A 15,428-nucleotide genomic window follows, 5' to 3' on the forward strand; every position below is an offset into this window, starting at 1 on the left:
CCATTCACGTATTTCCCATCTATCCACCTCCTAATCTCAACTCTCAGTATGTATCGAACAATTATTCTCTAATAGTGTCCTTCTTAGCATCACTTCTACGTCATACATAACCTTCGACTAACCTTCCTTGTTTCGTGACCGCTTCACCCTTCTTTATTCTCCCCCATTCTTACCTCCGTGATACAAACTTCCTACCACCGTCCTCTCAAATAATGACCAAAATTACTTATCTCCCTTCCCTCTTATTACCTCTCCATTTCTTAAGTTTCCTTGTTTCATTGGGTTTCCCATATTTCCCCTCTTTTTCCACACCTACTTCACTCTTAACTCTTTTCTTGCCCCACCCTTCCTCAAACAGGAATCAATATGATGTATCAAAAGTTGTCTTGTCTTTTACGTGAAGATAATTCAAGGAACAGAAACGCATTGTTCGTTACAAATTTATCTGGGGAAAAGTGCAAATTTTGTTTTTTTCACAATGATGAACTTCCTCTTCATCTCGCCTAAATCTGTTGAATATATTTAGGAAGATTGTACCTAAAATAGACCTGTCACCACCATCTCAAAGTTGATAAAAACTTCATAAAATCCTAATTATAAATTCTAACTGATATCTTAGAAAAGTAATCTGGGAGGTTGTGCCGTGAAACCTTTGATAGAGTGGTGCTTTATAATTTTGAATTAATCCCGAATAAACTTCCTGTGTGTATATGAAATCGCTTTTGATGTCCCAGATTTGACATTTTGGGTATGCGGGTTCCAATAGCTTGACCCCTTTTGCGTTTGCCTATGATCAAAAATGACGCAAGGAAATCAAAGACATAAATGAGGTGAACTCCGTTCATAGAAACAAAAACTAAAGCGGATATTAACTCAAGAAGAGAGGTATACCATTCAAATGAGAAAAACAATTTTATCCAAATTTATCAATATCTTATTATCAATACTTATGTCAGAAATCAGAGAATAAAAATGATAGCCTCTAATTTATCCACTCAGGTGATGTATGATCTGATGATGATGCGCAGCATCGAAACCATGGTCGTGAAATATTAAATCTTTATTGTGGAAGTGTAAAGTTTCTTTTTTACCCTCATAATGAAGGAATTCAACAAAGTTAAACCTGAAACTCTTTTGTTTATCTACTCATTATATGCAACATTGTATGCTTTATATACTCTTTTATAATAGCTAATGATCCTACTGCTGACTGCAAACCAATACGAACTAAAATATGCCAAATTAGACTGATTGTTGGGTGACTGACCTTAGTGACATATTCTGTAAAAATCTGTGACTGGAAATATATCTCCACCTAGATATCAAATCCAAGCAAAAGAATTTTGTGCGCGTTGCATAACAAAAATGTGGTAGTTGATAAGTTTGCCCCTACACATCAACGGAATACATTTCCGGCACCATATCTTGGAGATTTCACACTTCCTGCATGCTAATTAAAGAGTTACCTAACTATTAGGAAGGGAAAATGAAAGCAAGCCATCAAACTCCAGGACTATTAGCCTATTCAAAATGATTAACTTCAGGAATGATTTCGATGAAATAAAGATCATGAGAACTCTTCCTTATCCATCCCTGATGAACATTCTCTAATCTCTTACCTTACCAAGCAAACACGTTTCCCTCTCCTGCCACCGCCAATTCCTTCCATTAACTTCCATCCCATCTCCAATACGATTCCCTATTCTCTTCTCCCGCTATCCGGCACCTATCTCCTCCACCAATCTCTTTAGTGCACGCAGAAATAGTACCTCTCCGGATACCCCGACCCCACTTTCCTCCTCCCCAACACGCACACTCCGTGCCCACACTAGAGTTACCACTTGATCCTTTAGTCAATGCCGCCGTTTTGCCCATCACGTTAACCTCTCCTAATTGTTCCGTACCCTCGAAAATCCTCACGGAAAAAGAGCCCAAGGCCAATGAATAGATGAAATTTGGGGAGAGCTAAGCTGATAAACGGAGCCAGGGAGCTTCAAGATTAGGGACCTAAGTATTGGGAAGAACTTTTGTCTTAGACCCATCCACAATAATCATCTGCTGATCCCAATCGGAAAACAACGTTGGTATACTTTGAGTTATCGGTCTATAGGACTCCTATGGGACGTATTGCCCCTTCCATATTTGCGAAGTGCGTATTGACTGCCATACTATTTTCCCTCTGCTTCTTCTTATTGCCATTCCCATCTGAGAATTAAAATCTCCAAGGATATTATCATTACATTATCAGCACTTGAAAATAGTTCGTTTTGAACACAGCGGAATCGATCCTTTAGGTTTTTCAACTTCTGTTTCCTACTTAATCCATACCTCGGCGCTTTTCATCTCCAAATGAGAGGATGTATTATACAATTCAAACTTCTTGCAAAATTTTCTGAAATACTCAAAATTTTTATTAATGCGCCAAAGAAAAACTTGTATTATTATATAAGTTATATTACTTATTTATTATAATGTTTTTCAGTTTGTAAACTGAATATATTGACTTCATGCGTTTCCTATGTTTATTTAAACGGTAGACTAGGTAGTCTACCGTTTAAGTTAGGTTTTTCCTGGGCACGGGATAAACATTGATACATTTCCTACCCTCTTCTTACCAGACATAACCTGACACCCTACACTATTATAGGCTTTTTTCCATTCTTCATTAATTTTACTTAGTGTCATTCTGCCTAACATTTCCATCCGTTCCTCATTCTTCCTCACTTGCCTAACTTCCTCCCCTCTATCAGGGAATTCAGCTTTTCATCGCCAATCAAAATACTCTGCACCAACCTTTCCAGCTTTCTTTGACTTATTTATATAGCACCAACCTATATCTTTTACTGTAAAATATTTCAGATAATTAGGTAATATTAACTACAGTAGCTAATTACATTACGCTACCTCATTGTAAAATATATAGAGAGTTATAGGTTGAGCGTTTTGTAGCAAAAACAGCAATGCAAAAGTAGCATAAGGGTTTAATTAGACAATGACCACATACTACGTTGTAATGAATTTTTCCTCATAGTTCGGTCATTCGTGATTATTTGAAACCCTTGTCGTTCCATCCATCTCGTCACCCTCTGCTGATGCTCTATTAAATCCTATTATCTGAATATTTTTCGAACGTACGTATATGTTTCGGCCAAGACAGATTGTGAGTAAGCTTAGCGCTTAAGTTTTTAATTGATTCTGCACTTTCTTTTTCACTAATTTTGGTGCAGTAGACCCTGAAAAGAGGAAGCTAGAACATTTTAATATTTTTTTCGAATTTTTCCATCATGTACTTCCACAGCAAATTTTCCATTTACATCTCAGTGCAGTACGGAGAGTAATTTAATTAATATATTCCTTTAGACTCAGGGGGAGATAAACGGGGAACCTATAGTTTTCGCTGTCCTATGGCTAAAGCCGTCGATGGATTTTTCTCCACTTTTCTTCTGATTATTTATATCGTTATAATTATTATTATCATCATTCATCAAAGAATGGTAATTGCTTGTTGAAGCTCAGCTCTGGACTATCCCATTTTCTAATTATCTCATGTGGTCACTTACCTGGCAACGAAACCCTACACTTTAACATTGCTGCTCTTTTCCTTCACTAATTCTTCCGCACGTTTCGTACTTCTCCTAGGATAAATACACCTTTTGACCGATTTGAATAATTCAATCCCTTTACCTCTCCCACATTCTCTATAAAATTTCCAACTGCGCCATCTCCTCATGGAACTCGCGTGTCAGCCAATTGATCTGTCCACATGATAATCATCGCTCTTTTGCAGGACCACGTTTTCATTGTTTCCCTTTATCTCTGACGCTGGCGTAACTCATGCTTTGTACTCACATTTTGTAGATGAGAAAGATACAAGTATATTCAAGATTCTTGATAGAGCTCTTTCTTAGTTTTAGGATTTTTCATGCACTAAGGGATAGTTTAATCGTACTTGTCATCTTGGTTTGAGATATTTTCGAACTACGAATAATATTTCTTTCCTGTACAATTTTTGGTGATCGTATTTCCCAAAACTATTGAAACCTAGACTCTTGACATTTACCATATAATTAATTCATTTTGTTCTTTCATTCTACAATCTACCTATTTTTCACGTCAAAATTGTGTTATCAAATGAAATGTTACAATAGTACTTTATTCACCCAATTTCCTTTCGTCAAGGTATCATTTATGTTTCAATTGAAGGAAAGAAATCAGATCATATTAGTATTTGCCATGAAACATGAGAAGGGAAATATCCGAAGGATTTAATGCAAGGTAATCGTTTGGATGCGTTCTGACTTAGTTTTTAACCTTGATATCCTCAATTACCCAGCAAATACCAACTATGAAGTTGACCTTAGCTGTCTTTTGCCCTTCAAAAAACAACCACTCCCTTCCTTTTCATTCTTACTCAAAATTTGATTCCCACCGATGGGTATTTTTAGTACTTACCGTACTTTCACAAGTGTCGCGGCCGTGAGTCTGCCTTCCCACTTGTTCGGAGGCGGAAAGAACTTGCGAGTTCTCTTAATCTCCCCTTATCGCCGAAGCCTGAATATTCGAGATTAATCCCGCTTGTCTTTCTCTGTTTCCCCACCGAAAAGCAGTTCCACCTTTTACCGCTTCACACTTTCTCTCCTCCAAACCTCCCCCTTTCGCACTTCACTTTTTCCACCTTAATATCCCCGTCTTTTCTTCGTTAGCTTTCCCTGAATTCTGTTACCGTTAATTAGGATCGTTGAGCTTATGACGTGGCACAATATTTCCACAGGACCAGAAAATTATTATAAATTCTTAGGGGTCTTTCTTAGCTAAGCAGTGTTTTTACAAAGGGATTTTTTCCTTGATGCAAACTTCCGCCCATTTATTTAATGAGCCCTGTCGGTAAAAATTTTTGAACATCTTCGGTTCTTATTGTATTTAAAATACGTCATAGTGAGTTTTGCTCATCTTGAGAACTTTAAATTCTTGAAAGGACGAAAAATCCCATGAATTAGTTAAAATAACCTACTATATATTCGGGTATTATTGTCTGTTCACAATTCCCCGTTTCGGTTTAAGGCCTAGACGCAAATCTAAAACAATTGAATTTGAGCTACTGCTGTACTTATGACATCATTGATTTGATTATTAAAGAATACACTTAACTTTGTGGCAGGGACGTAAGGGCCTGAAAATAATATCACTAAAAATCGATCCATAAATTTGAGATGGCAAGAGTTTTAAACCCTTGCAGATATATTCAACCCAAATGTTTAGTACCCTACTAACTCACCACGCGGCCCATGAACGCTTTCAGCTATATTAAACGCAAAGAAACTGAGCCTATATAGAGAGAGTGAAGTAAATATATTTAAATTATAATCAATCTGTACAAAAAGGTACTATTTGTGTACATAATAATTGAAATTTTTTAGGAAAGGTACCTCTATCGTAATATTTATCCGTGCCGTTATTTGTTGTGTTGACAATGCACGGCATATTTTTCGTATTAATAAATTTATTGTGGTGCAAAACTAATTTTTTCTTTTAACGATGGCTCAATGGCTAGCTTTATTTTATTGGGTATATAATTCGTTCCGTTCCTTCGATCATTTTGGAGAATTCCGGAATTAAGAGAAATGCCAAATGTACTTGCCTCTGCCAGATTTTTAATAATCTCTCAAGAATTAATGTCGCGGTAATTTGGACCCTCTCTTTTCATGAAAACACTATGCTCCCTCTGCATTACGTTGCCTGCTCAAACGTATAGTTAGTAGATATCATTATGCCCTGGTGCACCAAACCTACTTCCTCTGTATTAATTTGTCTCTCCTATCCCCGGTCCCATTCTCCAAAAAATGAATTGACCCGACCCTCGTAGGCGTTCCTCGATCAGGTATCGAGTGTGGCGGTGGGGAAGGGTTCTTTCTCTCTCCCCATCGAAAACCCAAGACCAGCGATTCATCCTTCATTGTGATGAATGGCTAAGTCGATGAAGGGAACGATAGAGAGAGAATAGGGATCTATTGAGATAAAGAAAAAGGGGGCAAGGATGAGCTAGGGAAAACGTTTATTACTTGTGGACCAGAGCTTCCATTGCGGATCGCTTCAGCCTGTTTTTTTTGTTAGCCTCAATTTACATTATCGCCTTCTCATTCATCTCTTAGCGTTCATTTCAGGGAGCATATTTTTCCAGGAGAATGGAAGTAACAAGGTATGTCAAGTAACACCATACTTCTGTTGTAAATTTACGTAATATACTACTGGGAGTTATATGAGATAAGTATTTATAAGTTAAGCACTAGTTTTCAATATTGAGAAAGTAAATTAACTTAGGACCAAATACACTAATCGCTATCACGTAATATTTAGTCAAAATATACTCCTCCATCATTTTCTCTCACAATACGGTATTGCATCAAGTCATAAATGGACGTAACTTATGATAACCAAAAGATATCCAATCTTTCTGACTGCCTTTGCGATATGTATCCTAAGATAGACTCTTCAATTCAACCGTATGTTGAGCGACTTAAAAATTTTCCATGTACCTATTCCTATTACGATGGAATTACGCATAAGTTGAGTCACACTTAATCAAAGTACGATTACAATGTGCCTGAGATGGGTAAATCGAACATTGGTGGACTCCGTACAAATGTTTATCTTTACTTTGTATCTTTGTGTGTGTGTATATATATATATGTATATATATATATATATATATATATATATATATATATATATATATATATATATATATATAGACATACATATAACATCTAGAAGATGCAAAGTTTCGATCTAGCGCTACCCAAAAACAGGCTAAGGAATGGTTTGATGTTAATCTTTTACAATTAAATACTAACAAAACTCAGCATATTGTGTGCAGTCTTAAATCAAAAATAACTGATATTGAAACTGCTAAAATATTAGGAATTTATATTGATACAAAACTTAGTTGGGAGACTCACATCAGTCAGACCTGTAATAAACTTAGTAAAGCTGTTTATATGTTAAGAAAGCTCAACTTTATCATTTCTAATGAGTATCGTTTAACACTTTACCATGCCTTCTGTCAATGCCATTTGAATTATGGTGTTGAGTTATGGGGTCATTCCCCTCATGTTAAACAAATTTTGCTACTGCAAAAGAGAGCTATTCGCTCTCTTGCTAATATACCACCACGTGATTCTTGCAAACCTTTTTTTATTAGGTATAGAATCATGACTGTATTGTGTTTGTATATCTTTAAGGCTCTGATTCATGTGAAAGTTAATCTCGAAACTTACCAATTAAGATCCAACCTCCATAACTATTCCACTAGAGGTAAATCGAATCTAAATACTACTTATTGTAGATTGTCATCAACTTACAACACATTTCACAATATGAACATACGACTGTATAACTATCTGCCTACTCAGTTGAAATCAGATGGTATCCAGAGTTTCAAGAATAGGGTATATACTTGGGTACTTGCTCACTCACTATACTCATTGGATGAATTCTTTTGTGACAATTTTCATCACATTTAAGAAAGTATGTTTATATGTTAAATAATACTTATATTGACGACATTTAATATGGTTGTACCATTTTTAAAATGAATAAAGTATTATATATATATATATATATATATATATATATATATATATATATATATATATACATAATTCCTTTACCCTATGACTTGGTGAGAGTTTTGGGATAGGTAAAAGATCAGTGTAAATATTTCATCCTGGTATTTATTTCAATAGTGTATCAAAAGTATTGAACAAATGCATTAAACTTTACTTACGAAAGTATTCCGGAATATCGATGCAACCAAATCGCTAATTTCGATTCAGTTTCCCATTCCCAAAGGGGAGAGGAAAAACGTTTTCGGTCCTGTAATTGGAGGGGAGATTGGGGAAAGTGAGTGGATGAGGAGGATTAGGTGGGTTGAGACGACTGACCCCGTTCCCTCCCATCGCCCAGAAAACCTCCCGTTCAATTGACCTCATTAATGGGGACGGAAAATGGTGGGTGGCTGCGGAGGAGGAGAGGAGAACGATGAGAAGAATGAAGTGACGGAGAACGTGGGTGGTCTGACGGTGGGAAGGGGACGAGTTCAGAAGGGAGGGAATTTCGGGTCATTCCTCGGGGTGGGTTTCATTTGTACACAGCAGCGTCGGTCCCAATGGAGACCGAGGGGAAGATGGTCGTGGGGGAGTATTAGGGGAGTTGAAGGGACGGAGGGGTTGAAAGAGATAGAGGCAGAGGAACCTCGGGAAGTTAGAGGAGAGTATGGGGCGGGTGTCTCATGAGGTGGTTGACGGGATAAAATCCGGTGCTACCGAAAACGGGTGCAGGAGGGCCGAGAAGGGTATTGGGACGGTGGAAATATGGCCACGGGGAAGGAAACGAGAGGGTGAAGGGGAATAAAATACATATATATATATATATATATATATATATATATATATATATATATATATATATATATATATATATATACACACATATGCATATAAATGAGGAGAAATTCGCCGGGTCAGCGAGGGTTTCGACGGAGGATTCGATATTGAAATAGTGTTCCTTCGCGCGGAAAAAAAAACAAATTTCAACTCCACACGCATACCCACTTTCCTTTCTTATCCCTTCACTCGGTCTCGAATATTCCTAGAACCTATTATACGATCGTTCCAATGAGTCCAACCATCATATCCTTAATGACTAAAGGGTTTCACGTTTAACCAATCGTGCAGTTTTTCTCATTATTTTACTGTAAACATTGAGGAGATTTTGGACCTACTGACCGTTACGTACTGATGCGTACTAATTTTAAACCTTTTTTATGAATATTATGTGGCTGAGGTTGTGAAGGAAATGAAGAAATTTGTGTAAATCAAACAGTTATACACCGATAACTTTAGCGGAGTTCTCTAAATTTCCACAAGATACCTTAATACCCTATTATTTATGAACCATTTTTTTCATCTTAAATATACTCTTTGTCAACTACATTAATCATACCAGAAACTTATTAACATACTCCTATTTACATTATGTTTCATATTAGATAGATGAAATTTATTTAATTTCAAAAGATGCTATTACATATGAACGCTTGACAATGTTCCATACACAGGATAAGAAAGATAAGTTGTATAGCTTCTTTTTCTGAATCGAAGAAAATTTGTTTGTATGGATGCATATCTCCGCCATAAAGAACAGCCTTGATCTGGTGGAAAGGTTTGTGTATTCTTAAAGATCATAGAGATGTAATGACTGGAGCAATAACAATAACTACTGGCATAAGCGTCCCTTTCAGATAGGTTGAAGCATAGGAGACAGACAACAGGCACTCTAGGTAGCGACTGTTCCGCTCTGAGTCAGCTGCAAAAGGCATTTGATGACAAAGGGGAGAGGAAGTGATGATGTCACGTCAAGCACCAGTGAGGAGGGCAAGAGTAAACCACATAAGTCAAACATCCCAGGAAACAATGATGTCAGTAAAATTGTAATAGCAAAATAAGCAAGTTTAGGCGTTTACTGTCTGGACAGTGTTATTGACCAACATATTCGTAGCAATAGGGGAAAAAAGAATAATTACATTAGAGGAAGAAGATTTGACAGATAAGAGAAAATTGAAGCCAGGAGTGTTGACTATGGACGTTAAGAAAAAATATTACAAATTTGAATGGGTCAACTTTGTACGACACGGAATTATGGTCGGGGAGCTGACGGATAAATGCAAATTGTGGTCTTCTGAAATGTGGATGTGGTGAATGACGGAATAGGTGAAATGGGCAGAGGAAAAATCAACCTAGGAACGGCAATATATGGAGGGAATAAAAGGGAAGTATTGGCATAAATCCAAAGAAGGTAGTAAAGCTGGAGGCAAATCATTTCGATTGGCGGTGAGGTAATAAAGAATGCTCAAAACGAAATAACATTACGTTAGTAAGGAAAGAGTAGAAAAAGGATCGGAAATTAGACAAAATTAACGGAGGAAGCATTTATGCGTAGTTGAGCAAGGATTTATTGCAGTTTCGTATGTCAGGATGTGTTTTGTTAGTGCAAGGAAAGAAATTTATTGCTGCTCGTTATGTCAATCCAAAGCCTATCTGCAACCTATACCTATCATACCTATATACACAAAGTATTATATACAAAGCCTATCTTCAACGGTATCATACCAATATATACATAAAGTATTAGACATATAATGAGAATAAATACATTTTTTATCTTAAGCATAATAACGTTTCTTCTTCCGAAAAATTAAAGCACCAGCTTTCGAAAAAAGCCTGCAGTTCGGTTTGCTACGGTCATTCGATGTTTAAGTATTCCTTCGATTCACTCTCTTATTACATTCAATACTTTGAGGCCATCATCTCTACTTACCTAGTAAATGTGCTCTATTTAACAGTTCCTTTGTCAGTTTGCCATTAACTTTTCTTTTATGTGTCTAGAAGAATGCTTCTTTTCAGTATTCCAAATTAAACCTGCCTATGAATACATTACGCATATAATTGCGTGCTATTCCATTTGTTTTATTTAATTTCAATAATAACATTAAACATTACAGGAATAAAATGCAAATTCTAGATGAAACTTTTTAAGAATTATCTTTGTGTATAATCACTGACAGGCTGTTACATTTCGTTTGCCACTTAAGGCCTTTTTAATATATTTAGATCTATCCAATTTAATTTTTCCAATTTCATTTAATTTAATTTATTCAATACTCCCTTTCAGCCAATATTATGAAATATGTCCACGTGATCAACAACGTAGGTATCTAATTTGCTATTTTTTTTAATTTCTCAATGGTTGATCATGAACAAATAATATTCTGTCGCAGTAATCAATTTTCCAAGTCTGAACTAATCTTCCTGGTATTCTTTTACTATGTAATGCTATCTAATTATAATAATTATTGCCAAAATATTGCTTTGTAATATTCCTGCTTTTGCAATATAATTGTTGAATTAAGAGGACATTTGTCCTTCTGGTAGCCTATAGAGTTTTATTATGCTAAAAATATGTAAACTCTTTTTTATTCTTCCTTCGATCTTCACTCTACTGTACTCTAGTAACTCTGAGGAAATCTGAATGATTTCCGAGATCTTTCCCCTACGGATACCTTCCGATGTGAGCATCAAATTCTGATTTCAGCATAGAAACCCCCTTTTTCATTCTCATTTAAAGTTTCATTCAGCCATTCGCCAAGCATTCTTTTTCCAGTTATTTCCAATTGTGGAGTTTCTCCACAAATTTTTTCTTTCTTCCATTTATCTTTTCATCAGTCTCTATGTGAATTTTATCTTTTGCAATCTGAATGCAACTTATCTTTCGTAGGATCTTCGGTGAAGGGACTCTTTACAATTCTATAGGATGCTTTCACTTTTTCCTGAGATAAGTTACCTTGCACATACTACCTTGATCAAAATGTTCCCGGAATAACCACCGTGTGGCGCTCCCATCGTTCCGATTTGAGTTCTGTTTTTTTTGTTAAATTGGTACATCTGTTGTTGATATTCCCTTTAAATCTTAGTGTCATAACTTGACATTTGCAAAAGTTACGTAGCCAAGAGTACATCTATCTCTGTGTGTGTTGGCGATTTTTTACAATTGCAGAAATGGATTTAAATTTGCAACAACGAACTTGTATTAAATTTTGCGTAAAAAACGGATTTAGTGGCGCACGGACGTTGGAAATGTTGGAAAAGTGTTTCGGCAACGATTCTCTAAAAAAAACGGTCGTTTACCAGTGGCACGAGCGGTTCAGAAGTGGTCGTGAGTCAATCGAAGATGATGAACGCAGTGGCAGACCATCGACATCGAAAGTCGGTGAAAAAATTGATAAAGTAAAAGAAATGTTGGTCAATAACCGCAAATTAACCATCAGAGAAATAGCGGAGGACTTGAACATTGCCTATGGATCCGCCCAAGACATTGTGGTTAATGATTTGGGTTTCCGTCGTGTAGCATGCCAAAAGACCTCAATTTCATGCAAAAAAGAGACCGTGTTGACGTCGCAAAAGACATGATTTGCGAGGCTGAATCCGATCCCACATTCATCAAAAGGATCATTACTGGAGACGAGACGTGGGTTTATGAGTACGACACGCAATCCAGACATCAGGCAAGTGAATGGCGTTCACCAAATGAGCCGAGACCAAAAAAACCACGTCGTTTTCAGTCAAAAAAGAAGGCAATGCTGACGGTTTTCATGGATTACAACGGTGTAGTGCATCATGAATTTTTGCCAGAAGGCCAGACAGTAAACAAAGAGTATTATTTGGGCGTTATGAGACGTTTGCGTGAAGCAATTCGCCGAAAGAGACCAGAAATGTGGGCAGAAAACTCGTGGATTTTGCACCATGATAACGCACCGTCGCACAGTGCTATCATTATTCGTAATTTTTTGACGAAAAATGCAACAAATACCATCCAACAGCCACCGAATTCACCTGATTTGGCTCCCTGTGACTTCTTTCTGTTCAATCGAGTTAAAAAACCATTACGGGGAACGCGTTTTAGCAGCCGAGAGGAAGTAATGGAAAAATCGCAGGAAGCACTGATGGACATACCGAAAACCGAATATAAAAAATGTTTCGAGGATTGGATCAAGCGCTGGCATAAGTGTGTTGCAGTCGATGGGGATTACTTTGAAGGGGACAATATAGATTTAGATGAATAAACTTGTATTTTTAATTTTCTGAATAAATTCCGGGAAATTTTTGATCAAGGTAGTATTTACATAACTTTTTGATTCTCCTCTTTTTTTGACTTAGGACTCTTTGCCTTTCCGGCCATTTCATATGCCTGTCGCTCTTCTCCCTCCTTGGTCGTACATTCTTCTCCCTTCACTTGGCAAAAATGTCTTCTTTGTGATCCCTTTCTTCCTCTTGCCCTATTTTTTCTCCCAATTCCCTTCGGTTGATTTCATCTTTCGGTTTTTATGTATTATTTTTAGATTTCCACTGATTCCTCAATAATTTTATTTTCTTCCCACATAATGTTCATAATTTCTTTTGCTTAATTATGCTGACCCAGCTCTCATTGATTATTCTTTGTTATTCTTAATTTCTTCAAATTTCATAGTTATGAATCTATTATCTACATCGACTCCCTAGTTCTTTTGGTTTCCAAAACGATTTGATTTTCTCACATTCACTGCAGTAAAATTCGATTGGAATATTTTGGAGTAATCGGGTTTTTTACAGGCCATATCTTCTTGAAGGCGATTCAAAACAATGATATCTCTTAATAGGTTTAACACACACCATGGCTTATATTTAAGACTTTTTTCCTTCTCGTCTTTATCTTAATTAACTCGAGATTTATTTTTGCTGCCTTTCAGTTTTTGGTCTGTCATTTTACTCTATTCCTATCTCCTAGGACTATTAACCTTCCTTTTTTTTGTAGTCTATCATCTCCACTTATTCCTTGTAATTAAGCTGCACTCGTCTTTTTTCTCGCATCAATATTGTGATGAATTTTTTTCAAAATATTGGTCCTTTAATGTTTATATTCGTTTTACGTTAACCTTTCCATGAATTGTATGACATTTTTCTCTCTGAATTCACACAAATTCTCGTTAAATCTTCGAATGTATCAAGAGTGAGTTGTCCTGCAGTGGTCGCTACAAGCATATCCTTCTCTCGGCCACTTTGTTTGATTCCTTAAGCATTTAGACTTACTGTTTGAATTTCCGCTTTTAGGTTTTCCACGCGCTGGAAGCTTAAATGTGATTTGACTATTCAGGTTTTAATCCCAAGCTGTTGTTTCACAAGCTTTACTGCTTTGCTCTCTCGAGTAGTCCGTTCGTGGAAAAATTTAATGGAGGATTTGCTAATTTCCTGAATATCTTCCGCCCAGGGAAATCCCCTCGTCTCATTTTGAGAAAGGCAATTTGACAATACTTTCATTTATATGCATTAATATTTCCGCAGTAAACCTGCTGTCTGATAACATTTTGCAGTACGTTTCTCATTAAATGCCATTGTTTGCATCATTTTATACAGCTTTAATGGCATTATTTTTGGTTTCCTAACATATAGTATATCTCACAAACAGTAAAGGAAAGGTAGTTTTGTTTATCATAAAAATGTGTGAATTGTTTTGGAGAGAATTTTAGAATTCACTCTTTGCACAAGTCTGCATGATGTTCAATGTTCTGGACGTCCTCTTTTATTTTTATATGAATGATTTTAAGAGATCACTAATAGTTATTTTTGTTAAAGAATTTTAAGTTTTAATAAATATTATGAGTGATTTCTGTCAAATAACTTGAATATCGGATTACTGCTTAGATTCTTCAGATCATAGATCTTCTCCAAACTTTATTGCTTGCGCAGTTATATTTTTGTTTATGTTATATTTTTAAATAACATTATCGGATTTATATTAAAATATAAGCTAAAGGGTTTCAATGATGGTCATAATTCGAAGTACAAAAATTTCATAAATATCATTCAATAAATTAAATTGTTTTTATATTTATACGATGGTTTTCGTGACATCAATATTTATCTTCTCCGCTAGTTGAAGTTCTCTCAAATACCTTCCTTCATTAGAATTAATAAAGTATTACATAAGCCGACCAAAAAATTACAATAGTTTGTCTAAAATATTACGGGCTATCGAATTATGATTACCATTGGCGGACAATATATATTTAACTATGTACAATTAGCACCCGAAATGTTTGCTTGTATCTTGGAGAAAATAAATGCAACCATCACGTTGTAAGGCACAATAGATTACTGGTATTTTGAAATTTATGTCATTCACTCCTGGCGCCAATTTTCATGCTGAAGATATACTACTAATCTAGCTCTTCATAATATGACAAGCTGCTCCATCATCAGTCATATCGACGCCATTATGAATTTGGTCATTAATCAGGATTCTAACTTCATCAACGTTTTCGTTTTGGTGTGAATAAGTATTTAGTTAACCAGTACATGTATCTTTATATTGTAAATAATACTTCCTATTATTAATTCATTAATCCAGAATATTTGTCTGTTTTCTTCCGTTTGGAAAATAAATATCACTAAGATATTTAAGATATTAAGAACTACGAGGCTGTAAAAGGAGTTATTCCACTACATTTCCCCACTACACTCCCTCCACTACATTACCGCACTCACACAACGACACCCGGGAAACCATACTACCACCTCCTCTCCTTCCCCAGACTATTTATTTCCACATCTTCCATCTCACTCAGACGCCCTCATCTCACTTTAGAGGCAACTCCTTTGGAAGGTGTTCCTTTATATTATCCATTTATTCATCTCAGCTGCCCATTTGAATAGCAGCCCCAGCTGAAGGGAGTGTAGCATCCTGTTCCTTGCTTTTAGCAATACATTAACCCAACTCCATTACCAACATACTTCAGCGTTCCTTTTCCATCGCTTCTTTCTTTTCCTTCGGCGCAATTT

General features: G+C 36.2%; 1 protein-coding gene across 1 annotated transcript in view; it reads left to right on the forward strand.

Annotated features, from left to right (window-relative positions):
- The window catches only part of LOC139692052 (5-hydroxytryptamine receptor-like), a 772,518-nt gene that overhangs the window by 110,101 nt on the left and 646,989 nt on the right, over positions 1-15,428 (forward strand). The gene's annotated exons all lie outside the window — the stretch shown is intronic.

The sequence above is a fragment of the Hetaerina americana genome, unplaced genomic scaffold (genome assembly GCF_022747635.1).
Source record: "Hetaerina americana unplaced genomic scaffold, ioHetAmer1.1.p SCAF_4, whole genome shotgun sequence".
NCBI lineage: Eukaryota > Metazoa > Arthropoda > Insecta > Odonata > Calopterygidae > Hetaerina > Hetaerina americana.